The sequence below is a fragment of the Bubalus bubalis genome, chromosome 7, assembly GCF_019923935.1.
Source record: "Bubalus bubalis isolate 160015118507 breed Murrah chromosome 7, NDDB_SH_1, whole genome shotgun sequence".
In the NCBI taxonomy this organism is placed as follows: Eukaryota; Metazoa; Chordata; class Mammalia; order Artiodactyla; family Bovidae; genus Bubalus; species Bubalus bubalis.
This window is the reverse complement of record NC_059163.1, coordinates 87,424,785-87,441,083: the sequence shown is the minus strand read 5'-3', so window position 1 is coordinate 87,441,083 and position 16,299 is coordinate 87,424,785. Positions and strand designations below refer to the sequence as shown.

The 16,299-nt window shown below is 41.1% G+C and overlaps 1 pseudogene; it reads right to left on the bottom strand.

Annotated features, from left to right (window-relative positions):
- Positions 1–863: 863 nt before the first annotated feature.
- Positions 864–14,894, bottom strand: LOC112586124 (annotated as a pseudogene).
- Positions 14,895–16,299: the final 1,405 nt, after the last annotated feature.

Genomic DNA, 16,299 nt, shown 5'->3' with positions numbered 1-16,299 from the left:
GTAATAGCAGTATTCAGACATGTTTATTAATATTTTAATCAATATTCTTCCATGTTTCTTCTATTTATATAGATGGTGGTTGTTACAACAATGGCATGATTATTCCATTATGTGCTTATACTGCTTTTGAAATGAATGTATCAAATGTTGGCTATTGATACATATTTTCCATCTTTTATAATTAGCCCCATGCATTAGTTAGAACAATACTACCTACTATTATAAATATTGGAGAAGGAAACAGCAAGCCACTCCAGTATTCTTGCCTGGAGAATCCCATGGACAGAGGAGCCCAGCAGGCTACAGGCCATGGGGTCGCAAGAGTCGGAGACGACTTAGCGACTAAACCACCACCACATTATAAATATGCTACCACATCTCAGTGGCTTAACCCAAGAGAAGCTTATATCTACATTGCCTAACAAACCACAGTGAGAACCTCTGGTCTGTGGGCAGCTTTTCAGATGTAGATTCAGACATTTAGGCATCTTCCCTTGTGGCTTGGCCTTTCCCTAGAGTTCGAAAATACTTTTCCTTCAGTGCCAGAGGAGAAAGAGAACATGGAGAATGCCCATCTGCTTCACAGATTTCCAGTTTGAACGTAAGCTGCCTCACCTCTAGTCTCATGGCATTCGCATTCCTGGGACCAGTCCCAAGGCTCCACCTACCCTTGCAGGAAGATGGGAAATGTGGCCTCCAGCTGGACAGCTGCTTCACAGTGATGATTCTAGGCCATGGAAGGGAAGCCCCAAATTTGTGATGATCAGGTAAGTGTTTCCTGCTTGTTCCACCCATCTGGGCAACCAGTATCCACATTCGATCTTCTTTCTAAACACAGAATATCCCTACTTCCTCCCCAGGGAATTTTCAATCAAGGCATCCCCCACATCTTAGATCTCTGGATGAGGAATGTCATCTTCACAAGTTTTTACGTTGTTCCTGTTGGTTTGGCAACATTTCAATTAAAAGCCACTCCCTGGCACCCATATCATGGTAGACCGGGTACTGGTTAGCTAGGATAGTGAGAACTGAGACCTTGTCAATGGGACTTAACTAAGCATCATGGGCCACAGTTTTGTTGTCCGTTCCAGGAAAACGCTGACCTGGAAAGACGTGGGTGTAAATCAAGAAGTGATTTTATGGTTTGCTTTAGGAAATTCCCACAGATTTTTTGTTAAGATATAATGGTCTTGTCACCTGGGTAAATACCTCAAATGTTATAACATCTTACCTTTCAAGGATGTGCTTCAAGATCTTCCCTTTCACTTACATATACCTCTCCTAGACTGATCTAGCACCTACTTTGCCTTGTCTCAAGTACTTCTTCACCTTGAATGACCTGCCCTAAACCAATTGGTTCCAAACTTTGAAACCTATCAATATCCCACTTCTGACTTCTCCCTCCTGAGACACTCAAAACCTCCATTGAGGTAATCATCATTTTTTTTTTAACAGAAAAAAAATTGTAAAATTTATTCACAATGCACAAGTTAAGATGAATAAAACAGCTGGCAATGGCGTCTTTCCTCTGAGTTGGATTTATAAAAATATTAGTGAGCTCAATTTGCTGTATTTTGCTGTTTCATTTGGGGAATGATGAAGAGAGTCTTTTATAATTATAAAGCTTGAAGCTTTGATGTCATTTATCACAGTATCGTCTGGAATTCTGAAAATGTTCTGTCTGGGACGACTTGGACATTTCTGGACTTGACATTTGAAAGAAGTTGGGTAACCAAATATCATATTGGTATCTTTTTCATATGTATATATCCTGTCATTCAAGAAATGCAGTTTATCTGCAATGTCACTGCCAAATAAAACCAAAAACAGGCTGGAGGTATAATGATGCTGAGCCAAGAGCAAGTACGATTCCTTTTTCCTCCAAGACACATACCAACCATAGGTTTCTGCTGTGAGGGTTACCTGAAAAGTGCCTTCCTCTGGGTTTCAGTAGTCCCATTCAGGAGAATCCAGGAACTTCCTGAGAGAAGCAGGGAGTTTGTCATTGGAAGTTTTCCTGTGCATGGCCTAACAGTGCTCCTTTTCCAGAGTAACCACTTCTGAGCTCATAGCAATAGTTCTGAAGTCAGGCAAAGAGGTCCCCAGAGGCTGGAAGAGGAAGTACAGATAAAATACTGGTGCCGACTGGGTGTGTTCATCCAAGACTGGGTGTGTTCACCCATTAGGTTCTTCCATAAACTTGGGTTTTCTTCCATGGCTGTAATACCATCTGGTTCACTTTTCAGTCAATATTAAATGATACTGAAGCAAGTAATTAAATCCTTTGCTTTTCCATCATCAGAATTAAGTCCTCACAAAACCAGGGAAAGCCCAGACACTAGAGCTGGGGTGATTAAGGGTTTGGAGTGTATAGATCTTGAAAAACTAAGAGTCCCATGCCAGCGTCCTTAAGCTCATCTGGGCCTCTCATCTAGCCCACAGGTATGTTGTGGTTGCCTGGCCTTTCCTGGCCTCATGTGGAGCTCCGGCCTCACGCACACCACACCTAAATTTCCTAGCTGGGAGTGCAATGCACCGGAGCAAGGTCCTGGACGCCCAGCCCCGGCGCTCGCCCTGCACCCAGGTGTTCCATGACTGCAGCCAAACTCCAGCGTGGCAGGATGGCGCCAGTGATGACCTCTTTTACTGCAATAAGATCTGAAAATTTTAGTTTTGTTTTAACAGACCTAAAAACACTGGGGCATTCAACGATTCAGAGGAAAAATGGGAGTCACACAGCAGTCCCTGCTCCCTGGCAGAGTTGAAATCATGCTGAGTTTGTGACTTTGTGAAGTCCCTCTGTGCTGGCCAGGGGGTGGGTGGGAGGTGGGGGAAGTGTCTGTTGATTGAATATGGAACCAGCTCTCTGGAAGCAATTCTACTGGTGGAAATAGCCATGATGGAGTGAATGTTGGAGAATGTCCTTGCCTCTGTTCAGCTTGCTGTTTGTGTAAATTTGGGGGTTTGAGGATAATGCTTAAACATTCAGCAGGATTTTTTTTCATGGGCACTGAACTATTATTTTTTTTTATTTTTATTTTATATCGGAGAATAGTTGACTTACATAATGGTAGTTTCAGATGTATACATAGTGATTCAGCTATATGTATACACAAGCAAGTCACCTATAGACAAACGAGTTCAATTCCAAGAGTGTGTTCGTAAGTCCAGTTTGTTCATAAGTCCAACAAAATTTGCCTGAGTACCAAACTTCTACAGATAATGCCAGAAACGTGAACTAACTTAAGTGATTGGACTTTGTGAATGTGCTTTTATGTCTTTGAAAGTTTATCGCTTGAAGGTTCATATATGGGTAACTTACTGTATCTATTCTTTTTAAGATTCTTTCCCCTATAGGTTATTACAGAGTTTTGAGTAGAGTTCCCTGTGTTATACAGTAGGTTTTTGCTAATTATCTATTTTATATATCAGTTCAGTTCAGTCGCTCAGTCGTGTCCGACTCTTTGCGACCCCATGAATTGCAGCACGCCAGACCAACTACCGGAGTTCACTCAGACTCACGTCCGTCGAGTCAGTGATGCCATCCAGCCATCTCATCCTCTGTCGTCCCCTTCTCCTACCGCTTCTAATCCCTCCCAGCATCAGAGTCCTTTCCAATGAGTCAACTCTTCACATGAGGTGGCCAAAGTACTGGAGTTTTAGCTTTAGCATCAGTCCTTGCAAAGAAATCCCAGGGCTGATCTCCTTCAGAATGGACTGGTTGGATCTCCTTGCAGTCCAAGGGACTCTCAAGAGTCTTCTCCAACACCACAGTTCAAAAGCATCAATTCTTTGGCACTCAGCTTTCTTCACAGTCCAACTCTCACATCCATACATGACCACTGGAAAAACCATATATAGTAGTGTGTATATGTTAATCTCAACCTCCTAATTTATCCCTCCCCAGTATCTTTCCCTTTTGATAACCTTAAGTTTGTTTTCTAAGTCTGTGAATCTGTTTTGTAAATAAATTCGTTTGTGTCATTTTTTTTTTTTTAGATTCTACATGTAAGTGATATCCAGTGATACTTGTTTTTCTCTGTCTGACTTCACTAGAATAATAATCTCTAGGTCCACAAATGGCATTATTTCATTCTTTTTTATGTGTGAGTAATAGTCCATTGTGTATGTACCGCATCTGTATCCATCCCTCTATCAAAGGACATCTAGGCTGCTTCTGTGTCTTGGCTACTATGAATAGTGCTCCTGTGAACACTGGGGTACATGCGTCTCTTCAGATTCTGGTTTTATCTTGGTATATGCCCAGGAGTGGGATTGCTGGATCATATGGTAGGTCCATTTTAAGTTTTTTAAGGAAACTCCATACTGTTCTCTATAGTGGCTATACCGTAAACAACATTTTAATTCAGCATTCCGGGTTCTTCGACAGTATAACTTCCTCCCACCATAACTTAAAGTAGCTTCCTGTTCCAGGCAGTTTCATAGATGAGAACGTACATCTAAACATTTATTCCAGACCTCATTCTCTGGTATGCTTTATTTCCTAGCTTTCTAGCCCCACATCTTTCTCTTAACTTAATGATGACTATCTTAAATCTATCTTAACAGGTTTAGGTGGAAAGGAAATGTCCTTTATTCTGATTTTTGTTCCAGAACTAACTCATGTTGTTTAACTGAAAACATAAAGAACCTCTGCTGTTCAAAACCTTTTCAGTTGCCTATTAGTGTTTGAGTTCTAGAATTAGGCAGACTTTACAATTGTGAGAAAACCTGGATAGCTGCATTCTCTATATTTCCTTTCATGTTTGCTTGCAAACTGGTCAATTCTTGCCTGAGTCCATCTTTCTTCCAACAGCATGCTAAAAACAGCCAGTAATGAGCTAACACAACATTCTAATTTAGAGCTGCAAGTTTGGCAGGTACTTAGTTATTGGCAGCCAAGTTTCTTTCCAAATCAGTTGCCACTGCATAAATAGCTCTCCATCTTTCCAATTTCCTCCATCAATTTCTGCCATCCCCTGAATGATGGCGTTTGTTGCAGGATTCTGTTAGAAGAGCACTCTAGTTGCAGGACCAATTTTTAGGGTGAAAATAAATGTCTCAAAATAAGTGATCTGAAAAACACAAGTGTGTTTCGTGCTCCTCACACAGGCCTATGTGGGTGTTCTGTGTCAGCAAGTCACCTTTCATGTGGAGAGTTGAGGACCTCCATTCATACTGTGGGGCTTCCCAGGTGGCTCAGTGATAAGCAATCCACCTGCCAACGCAGGAGTTGCAGGAGTTGTGGGTTTGATCAATGGGTTGGGAAGATCCTCTGGAGAAGGAAACGGCCACCCACTCAGCATTCTTGCCTGGAGAATCTCATGGACGGAAGAGCTTGATGGGCTATAGTGCATAACATTGCAAAGAGGCGAATGGGACCAAAGCGACCGAACACACATACTGTGGCCCTGTGCCTGCTGCCCTCCCGCCACCCGGAGCCTCAGGATTCTCCCTCAGCAGAGGATGGGACGAGTGCAGAGTGCACACCTGGAGTTTCAGGTCTTTGGCCTTGGAAGTGACACACAGCGTTTCTGTGCACATTCTGTTGGCAAGGCGCAGTCACATGACCACTCCCTGCCCGAGAGGTGGGGGATGAGATGTGTAATCCCTCCTCGGGATTACAGGCAGCTGCTTTTCAGTGACGGCATTGTACTTAGGAAGGAGAACAATTTGTAGTGGTGAGTTGGTCATCTACCACAGTCCCCCTTTTAGGGCACATTTCTTTCTGATCTGGATACCAGAATCCTAATTTTCTGTTACTATTCAGTCACTAAGTTGTGTCCGGCTCTTTGTGACCTTCTAGGCTGTAGTACTCCAGGCTCCCCTGTCCTCCACTATCAGCTGGAGTTAGTTCAAATTCATGTCATGTTCAAAGTCGATGATGCCTTCCAACCATCTCATCCTCTGTTGTCCCCTTCTCCTCCTGCCCTCAATCTTTCCCAGCATCAGGATCTTTTCCAGTGAGTGGGCTCTTTGCATCAGATGGCCAAAGTATTGTAGCTTCAGCATCAGCCCATCTAAGGAATGTTCAGGGTTGACTTCTTTAGGACTGACTGGTTTAATCGCCTTGCTGTCCAAGGGACTCGCAAGAGTCTTCTCCAGCAGTCAAAAGCATCAGTTCTGTGGTGTTTAGCCTTCTTAATGCTCCAGCTCTCACATCTGTACATGACTACTGGACAAACCATAGCTTTGACTATATGGACCTTTGTTGGCAAAGTGGTGTCTCTGCTTTTTCATATGCTGTCCAGGTGTGTCATAGCTTTCCTTCCAAGGAGCAAGCATCTTTTAATTTCATGGCTGCAGTTAACAGTCTGCAGTGATTTTGGAGCCCAAGAAAATAAAAATCTGTCACTACTTCAATTTTTTCCCCTTCTATTTTCCATGATTTGATAGGACAAGATGCTATTATCTTCATTTTTTTGAATGTTGAGTTTCAAGCCAGCTTTTTTACTCTCCTCTTTCACCCTCATCAAAAGGATTTTTAGTTCCTCTTCACTTTCTGCCATTAGGGTAGTATCATCTACATTTCTGAGGTTGTTGATATTTCTCCTGGCAATCTTGATTCCAGCTTGTGATTCATCCAGCCTGGCATATTGCATGATATAGTCTGCATAGAAGTTAAATAAGCAGGGTGACAGTATACAGCCTGACATACTCCTTTCCAGTTTTGAACCAGTCAGTTGTTCCATGTCCAGTTCTAATTGTTGCTTCATGACCCACATACAGGTTTCTCAGATGTCAAGAAAGGTGGTCTGATATTCCAATCTATTGAAGAATTTTCTAGTTTGTTGCAGTCCACACAGTCAAAGGCTTTAGCACATTCAGTGAAGCAGAAAAGGTGTTTTTCTGAAATTCCCTTGCTTTCTCTGTGATACCATGAATGTTAGCAATTTCATCTGGTTCCTCTGCTTTTTTGAAACCCAGCTTATATATCTAGAAGTTCTCAGTTCACATACTGCTGAAGCCTATCTTGAAGATTTTGAGCATTACTTTGCTAGTATGTAAAATGAGTGCAATTGTGTGGTAGTTTGAACATTCTTTGGCATTGCCCTTTGTGATCGGAATGAAAACTAACCTCTTCCAGTCCTGTGGCCACTGCTGAATTTTCCAAATTTGCTGGCATATTGACTGCAGCACTTTAACAGCATCATCTTTTAGGATTTGAAATAGCTCAGCTGGAATTCCACCACCTCCATTAGCTTTGTTCATAGTAATGCTTCCTAAGGCCCACTTGACTTCACATTCCAGGATGTCAAGCTCTAGGTGAGTTACCACACCTTCGTAATTATCTGGGTCATTAAGACCTTTTTTGTATAGTTCTTCTGTGCATTCTTGCCGCCTCTTCTTAATCTCTTCTGCTTCCATTGTTCCTTACCATTTCTATCCTTTATCAGGGTTAATTTCCTTTAGGATTGACTGATTTGATCTCTTTGCTGTCCAAGGGACTCTCAAGAGCCTTCTCCAGCTCCAAAATTAGAAAGCATCAATTCTTCAGCACTCAGCCCTCTTTATGGTCCAATTCTCACATCCCTACATGACTACTGCTATTCTCTGGAACTCTGCTTTCAGTTGTGTGTATCTTTCCCTTTCTCTTTTGCCTTTCACTTCTCTTCTTTTCTCAGCTATTTGTAAAGCTTCCTCAGGCAACCACTTTGCCTGCTTGCATTTCTTTTTCTTGAGGATGGGTTTGGTCACTGTTTCCTATACAATGTTGTGAATCTCTGTCCATAGTTCTTCAGACACTCTGTCTACCAGATCTTATCCCTTAAATCTATTTGTTACCTCCACTGTATAATCATAAGGGATTTGATTTAAGTCGTACCTGAATGACCTAGTGGTTTTCCCTACTTTCTTCAATTTAAGCCTGTATTTTTTAATAAGGAATTTGATCTGAGCCACAATCAGTTCCAGGTCCCGTTTTTGCTGACTGTATAGAGCTTCTTCATCTTTGGTTGCAAAGAATATAATCAATATAATTTCAGTATTGACCATTTGGTCATTTCCGTGTGTAGAGATGTCTCTTGCTGCTGGAAAAGGGTGCTTGCTATGACCAGGGTGTACTCTTGATAAAAGTGTTAACCTTTTCCCTCCTTCATTTTGTACTCCAGGGCCAAACTTGCTGTTGGTCCAGGTATCTCTTGACTTCTACTTGTCCCCCCAAACCCCATACGATGAAACTGCTAAGTCACTACAGTCGTGTCCGACTCTGTGCGACCCCATAGAGGGCAGCCCACCAGGCTCCCCTGTCCCTGGGATTCTCCAGGCAAGAACACTGGAGTGGGTGGCCATTTCCTTCTCCAATGCGTGAAAGTGAAAAGTGAAAGGGAAGTCGCTCAGTCCTGTCCAACTCTTAGCAATCCCATGGACTCCAGCCTACCGGGCTCCTCTGTCCATGGGATTTTCCAGGCAAGAGTACTGGAGTGGAGTGCCATTGCCTTCTCCGCATATGATGAAAAGGACATCTTTTTTGGTGTTAATTCTGGAAGGTGTTGTAGGTCTTCATAGAACTGGTCAACTTCAGCATCAGTGGTTGGGGCATAGAGTTGGATTACTGTGATGCTGAATGGTTTGCCTTGGAAATGAAATGAGATCTTCCTGTCAGTTTTCAGATTGCACCCAAGTACTGCATTTTAGACTCTCTTGTTGACTATGAGAGCTACTCCATTTCTTATAAGGGATTCTTGCCCACAGTAGTAGATATAATAGTCATCTGAATTTAATTTGCCTTTCCTGTCCATTTTAGTTCACCAGCTCTTAAGATGTCAGTGTTCATTATTGTTCTCTCCTGATTGACCATGTCCAATTTACCGTGATTCATGGCCCTAACTTTCCAGGTTCCTATGCAGTGCTGTTCTTTACAGCATCAGACTTTTGCCACCAGACACATACACAACACAGTTGTTTCTGCTTTGACCCAGCCGCTTCATTCTTTCTGGAACTATTTGTAATTGCTCTCTGCTCTTCCCCAGTATGGGCTCATCTTCCAGCGTCGTATCTTTTTGCCCTTTCATACTGCGTATGGAGTTCTCACTGCAAGAACACTGGTGTGGTTTGCCATTCCCTCCTCTGGTGGATCACGTTTTGTTGGAACTCTTCACAATGACCCATCCATCTCGGGTGGCCCTGCACAGCATGGCTCATAGCTTCATCGAGTTATGCAAGCCCCTCTGCCATGGCAAGGCTGTGATCCATGAAGGGGGTAACTTTCTATGGCTGCAAATAATCAATACCCAGTTAATTCATTGTTTTTTCCTTCATATGTACTGTTATCATCAGGGCTCAGGAGTTTCCATCATCCACCTGGGGGAACTGCCTTAAATTCCTAGTTGTATGAGTTTCCTACTGCATCTGTAAGAAATTCCCACAAATGTAGTGGCTTAAGGAAGCTCGTATTTATTTTCTTACAATTATGAGAGTCAGAATTCTCCTTGGACTGAAATCAGTGTGTACCTTCTGAGGCTCTCTGACGGTATCTGCTTGCTTGCCTTTCTCAGCTCTTAGAGACCACTTGTGTTCCTTACCTCATATACCTTCCCTCATTTTCAAAGCCAGAAGTATAGGGTCTTCAAGTCTGTCCCTCTCTCTGATAGCTGGTTCTGTAATCACATCTTCGTTAATTTTTCTGCCTGTGTTTCTCCCTTTTTAAGGACTCTTGTGACTATCCTAGGTCCCCCCAGGTAATCCAGGGTTACCTCCCCATCTCAAGATCCTTAATTTACTCACATCTATCTCTTTTTTGCCATATAAGATAACATATTCCCAGGTCCTAGGGATTAGGACATGGGCATGTTTAGATGGTTATTGTTTTGCCTACCCCAGAATCCACATCTCTAATCTTGACCCACTTCAGTATATGCTCCACATTGTACCAGAGTGATCTCTCTAAAATACAGAACTAGCCAAATCATTCCTTTTTCTTTTTTTTTAAGTAGTACATTTTATTACTAGACTGGTGAATTTTGGAAAATGACTTCTCAAAGCAAACCTAACGTGAAGAGTCAAACAAGGTCACACCAGTTGGAGAAAATGTATATAGGATATAGAAGCAGAAGCATTTTTAATTTCTCAGTTTACTTCATTGTGTCCTATATACACATGATTCAAAATTATTTATATGAAGTATAATCGATATGAATAATTATATTAGTGTCAGATAAACAGCAAGGCAATTTGATATTTGTATGTATTACAAAATGATCACCATAATATCTATTTGACATCCATCATCATATGTAGTTATAATTTTTTTTCCTCATAATGAGGACTTTTAAGACTATTCTTTTAGCAGCTCTCAAATACGCTGCTGCTGCTGCTAAGTCACTTCAGTCGTGTCCGACTCTGTGCGATCCCACAGACGGCAGCCCACCAGGCTCCCCCATCCCTTGGATTCTCCAGGCAAGAACACTGGAGTGGGTTGCCATTTCCTTCTCCAGTGCATGGAAGTGAAAAGTGAAAGTGAAGTCGCTCAGTCGTGTCCGACTCTTCGCGACCCCATGGACTGCAGCCCACCAGGCTCCTCGGTCCATGGGATTTTCCAGGCAAGAGTACTGGAGTGGGGTGCCATTGCCTTCTCCACTCAAATATGCAGTTCTGTTTTATTAACTATGGACACCATGCTGTATATTACATCCCCATTGCTTATTTTATTTCTAATTGGAGGATAATTGCTTTACAATATTGTATTGGCCTCTGCCACACAATAACATGAATCAGCCATGAGTATATTATGTCCCCTCCCTCTCGAACCTTCCCCCCGCTCCACCTCGCCCCTCTACGTTGTCACAGAGTACTGTGTTGAGCTCCCGGTGCTGTACAGTGAATTCCCATTACCCATCTATTTCACATGTGGTAGTATATATGTTTCAATCTCCTCTCTCAACTTGTCCCACCCTCTTCTTCCCATACTCTGTCCAAAGTCTGTTCTCTATGTCTGTGTATCTCTGCTCTGCAAATGGGTTCATCAGTACCATTTTTCTAGATTCCATACATATGCGTTAATATATGATATTCTGTCTTTCTGATTTACTTCACTCTGTATAACAGGCTCTGGTTCATCTATCTCACGAGAATTGACTCAGATGACTGAGGAGTAGTCCCTTGTATATATGTACTACAGCTTCTGTATCCATTCATCCATTGATGGACATTGAGGTTGCGTCCGTGTCCTAGCGATTGTAAATAGTGCTGGGTACATGTGTCTTTTTCAGTCATGGTTTCTCAGAGCATATGCCCAGTAGTGGGATTATTGGGTTATATTTATTCCCAGTTTTTAAAAGAATCTCCGTACTGTTCTCCATAGGGGCTGTATCAATTTGCATTCCCACCAACAGTGCCAGAGGGTTCCCTTTTCTCCACATCCTCTCCGGCATTTATTGTTAGTAGGTTTTTTTGATAATGGCCATTCTAACTGGTGTGAGGTAGTACCTCATTGTAGCTTTGATTTGCATTTCTCTAATGATGAGCAGTGTCGAGCATCTTTTCATGTGTTTCTTGGCCATCTGTCTTTTTTGGGAAAATGTCTGTTTAGGTCTTCTGCCCACTTTTTATTGGGCTGGTTGTTTTTCTGGTATTGTGCTGCATGAGCTGTTTGTATATTTTGAAAATCCTTTGCCAGTTGTTTCATTTGCTATTATTCTCTCCCATTCTGAGAGTTGTCTTTTCATCTTGTTTATAGTTTCCTTTGCTGTGCCAAACCTTTTAAGTTTAATTAGGTCCCACTTGTTTGTTTTTGTTTTGTTTCCATTACTCTAGGAGGTGGGTCAAAGAGGATATTGCTGTGATTTATGTCAGTGTTTTGCCCATGTTTTCCTCTAAATGTTTTATACTTTCTGGACTTCCACTGAAGTCTTTAGTCCATTTTGAGTTTATTTTTGTGCATGATGCTAAGTGCTCTAATGTCATTCTTTTACGTGTGGCTGTCCAATTTCCCCTGCACCACCTATTGAAGAGGCTGCCTTTCCTCCCTTGTGTGCTCTTGCCTCGTTTGTCATAGATCAGGTGCCCATAGATGTGTGGGTTTATCTCTGGGCTTTCTGTCTTGCTCCATTGATCTATATGTCTGTTTTTGTACTGGTACCATACTGTCTTGATTACTGTATCCATGACTTATTTTATGACTTGGAGTTTGCACCTTTTGACTCTTCACCCATTTCTCCTACCACCCCATTCCACCTTCATCCAATCTGTTATTTGTATCTATGAGCTCAGTTTTTTTTTTTTTTTTTTTTTTTTTAAGATTCTACATATAATCATTAGCAGGATGCCCTCAAGGTCCATCCTTGTTACAAATGGCAAGATTTCCTCTTTTTTTTATGGCTGATAAACATTGTATATATACACCACATTTTCTTTACCCATTTATCCTTTGATGGGCATTTTGTGGCTTCCTTATATTGACTAGTGTAAATAGTGCCGCATTGAAAATGGGAATGTAACCATCTTTTTGAGTTAGTGTTTTTGTTTCCCCTGGGGAAATGCCCCAAAGTGAAATGACTAGATCATATGTTCTATTTTTAATTTTTTGAGGAATCTCCGTACTGTTTTCCATGATTGCACCAATTTACATTCCCACCAGCAGTGTACAAGAGTTCTCTTTTCTCTACATTCTTAATGCCTCTTATTTCTTGTCTTTCAGATAATAGCCATTGTAACACTTCTGAAGTGATACCCCATTTTGGTTTTGATGTGTGTTTCACTGATTACTGATCTTGAGCATCTGTTCATGTATATCGGTTTGCCATCTGTATGTCTTCTTTGGAAAAATATGTTTAGAACTTCCACCCATTTTTTTAACTGGATTGTTTGTTTTTTTGTTTTTGTGTTGTTCTTTATATATTTTGGATATTAATCCCTTATCAGGCAGATGATTTGAAACTATTTTCTTGCATTTGGTAGGTTGCCTTTTCATTTTCTTTGATTTCCTTCACTCTGAAGTTGATATAGTCCCACCTGTTCGTTTTGCTTTTGTTGCCTTTGCTTTTGGTGTCAAATCCAAAAATCCTTGCCAATACCAACGTCAGGGAGCTTATCACCTGTTTTCTTCTTAGGAGTTTTTATGGTTTCAGGCGTTAAGTGTTTAACTCATTTTGAGTTAATTTTTGTGTTTGGTGTAAGATAGCGGCCTATTTCTGGAGAAGGCAATGGCACCCCACTCCAGTACTTTGCCTGGAAAATCCCATGGATGGAGGAGCCTGGTGGGCTGCAGTCCGTGGGGTCGCTAAGAGTCAGACATGACTGAGCGACTTCACGTTCACTTTTCACTTTCATGCATTGGAGAAGGAAATGGCAACCTACTCCAGTGTTCTTGCCTGGAGAATCCCAGGGACGGGGGAGCCTGGTGGCTGCCGTCTATGGGGTCGCACAGAGTCGGACACGACTGAAGTGACTTAGCTTAGCAGTGGCCTGTTTCCTTCCTTGGCATGTGTCTGTCTGGTTTTCTAACACCATTTACTGATGAGATTGTCCTTTTGCCATTATGTATTTTTGGCTCTTTTGTCATAAATTAATTGATCATATAGTTTGGGTTTATTTCTGGGCTCTCTTCTGTTCAGTGAATTTATGTATCTGTTTTTATGCCAGTACCATAGTGTTCTGATTACCATAGCTTTGAATATAATTTGAAATAAGGAAGCATGATGCTTCCAACTTCACTTCTTTCTCAAGTTTGCTTTGGTCATTCAGAATCTTTATAGTTCCATACCAATTTAAGGATTTTTGTGGAAAATGCTATTGGAATTTTGATAGAGATTACATTGAATCTGTAGATTGCTTTGGGTAGTGTGGACTTTTCAGCAATATTCTTCCACTTCTTGAGTATGGAATATCTTTCCATTTATTTATGTTTTCAGTTGCTTTCATCAATATCTTAGTTTTCAGCATACAGATCTTTTTCTTTCCTGGTTAAATTTATTCCTGAGTATTTTCTCCTAATACAACTGTAAATGGGATTGTGTTTTTAATTTTTCTTCTCATCATTTTTGGTGTATAAAAACACAACAGATTTTTGTATATTGATTTTGTATTCTGAAATGTTATTGAATTTGTTGATTAATTCTAACAGTTTTTTTGTTGGCATCTTTTGGGTTTTCTGTATGTAAAATATCATGTTGTCTGCAAATAGTGACAGTTTCACTTCATTTTCGATTTGGATGGCTTATTTTTCTTGCCTAATTGCTCTGGATAGGACTTTGAATACTATGTTGAATAGAAGTGGTGAGGATGGGCACCCTTGTATTTTTCCTGATGTTTAGGAAAAATACATACATACCATACCCATACATCATTGGATATGATGTTAGCTGTGGGCTTGCCATATATAAACTTGATTATGTTGAAGTACATTCCCTCTATATTCACTGTATTGAGAGTTTTTTATCACAAATATATGTTGAATTTTGTTAAATGCTTTTTCTGATCTATTGAAAGGATTGTATAATTTCTATCCTTCATTATTTTAATGTGGTATGTCATGTTGATTGATTTTCTTATGTTAAACCTTCCTTGCATCCCTGGAATTAATCCCACTCAATTGTAACTTAGGATCTTTTTAATGTATTATTGAATTTGATTGCTAACATTTTGTTGAGGATTTTTGCATCTGTGTTCATTCATTGGGGATATTGGCCTGTATTTTTCTTTATTTGTAATGTCCTTGTCTGGTTTTGGCATCAGTGTGATGCTGGCCTCATAAAGTGAGTTTGGAAGTGTTTCCTCCTCTTCTGTCTTAGAAGAATTTGAGAAGGATTGGTATTAATTCTTCCTTAAATGTTTGGTGGAATGCACCAGTGCAACTATCTGGTCCTGGACATTTGTTTCTTGGGAAGTTCATCACAACTCCTTGATGTCTCTCTATCCATTATGTATAAGTAAGTTCCATTATTCTTACCGTACATGACGATGCATGTTATTTGCTGTCTGCTACTTTTAGTAGATTTACCTGCCAGGAGAAGATGCTAAACCATGAGTCTCTCTAGTATTATTCCCTGATACTTTCCCTGCTCTTCTAATTTTTGCTTCAGCAACTCTAAACTTCACATAGATTTCTGAATGTATCCTGACATTTTCGTCTTTCACTGTTTCCCCATATGCTGTTCTATCTACCTGAAACTCTTCAGTTCTGCTAGAAAGCTTCTATTAATATTTCAGATTTTAACATATGTATCCACTCAACTGAAGTCTTAGATAATTGCCTTGCATAAGCCTGACTAAATCCAATTATTGATTTGCTCAATACCAGCACCCACGCAGATGAACATAACAGGAGAAAAACATTTCACTGTGCTGACTTGTCTCATATTTTGTGACTGTAAACTCGAGTGCGCTCTCAGAACTTCCTGTCAATACAACCATACCTCCCTAGTGTGCACCCTCTTCTTATCCTCCCTTCCCCAACAATATTTCCTACCTTTGTTCCTCTCAAAATCTGATATCCCTTCTTCCATCCTCACACTAGACTGGGGATTTTGCTTCCTCTATAAATTGACATGGTAGGAACAAAGCAAAGAGAATTTCATGCTGCTCATCTAAAACCTACTTTCCTGTATGTAGTGAGTTACTGTTATCCACTTTTCGTTCTGTTATGTAAAAGATCTGTCAGTGCTCCCATCTGAGTCAACCCTCCTTGTGGGCACTGAAACCTCTCCTTTCAATGACTTTGTTCCTGCCGTTTCTCTCCTCCCCGAACTCCTGTGTCATAAAACCTGCAGATTGAGAAGCTCATGAGCCCTGAGCACAAGAGACATAAAGGAAATACACATCACATCCAGACTGATATGGTTATATTTTTAAAATCAAATTAGGGGAATTTTGGCAACAATCTCTTCAGTTCAGTTCAGTCTTTCAGTCCTGTCCGAGTCCTGTGACCCCATGGACTGCAGCACACCAGGCCTGTCTGTCCATCACCAACTCCCGGAGGTTGCTCAAACTCGTGTCCATCGAGTTGGTGATGCCATCCAACCATCTCATCCTCTGTCATCCCCTTCTCCTACTACCCTCAATCTATCCCAGCATCAGGGTCTTTTCCAATAAGTCAGTTCTTCGCATCATGTGGCCCAGAGTATTACAGTTTCACCTTCAGCATCTGTCCTTCCAATGAATATTCAGGACTGATTTCCTTTGGGATTGACTGGTTGGATCTCCTTGCAGTCCAAGGGACTCTCGAGTCTTTTCCAACACCACAGTTCAAAAGCATCAATTTTTTGGCATTCACCTTTCTTTATAGTACAACTCTCACATCCATACATGACTACTAGAAAAACCATAGCTTCGACTAGGGAGACCTTTGTTGGCAGAGTAATG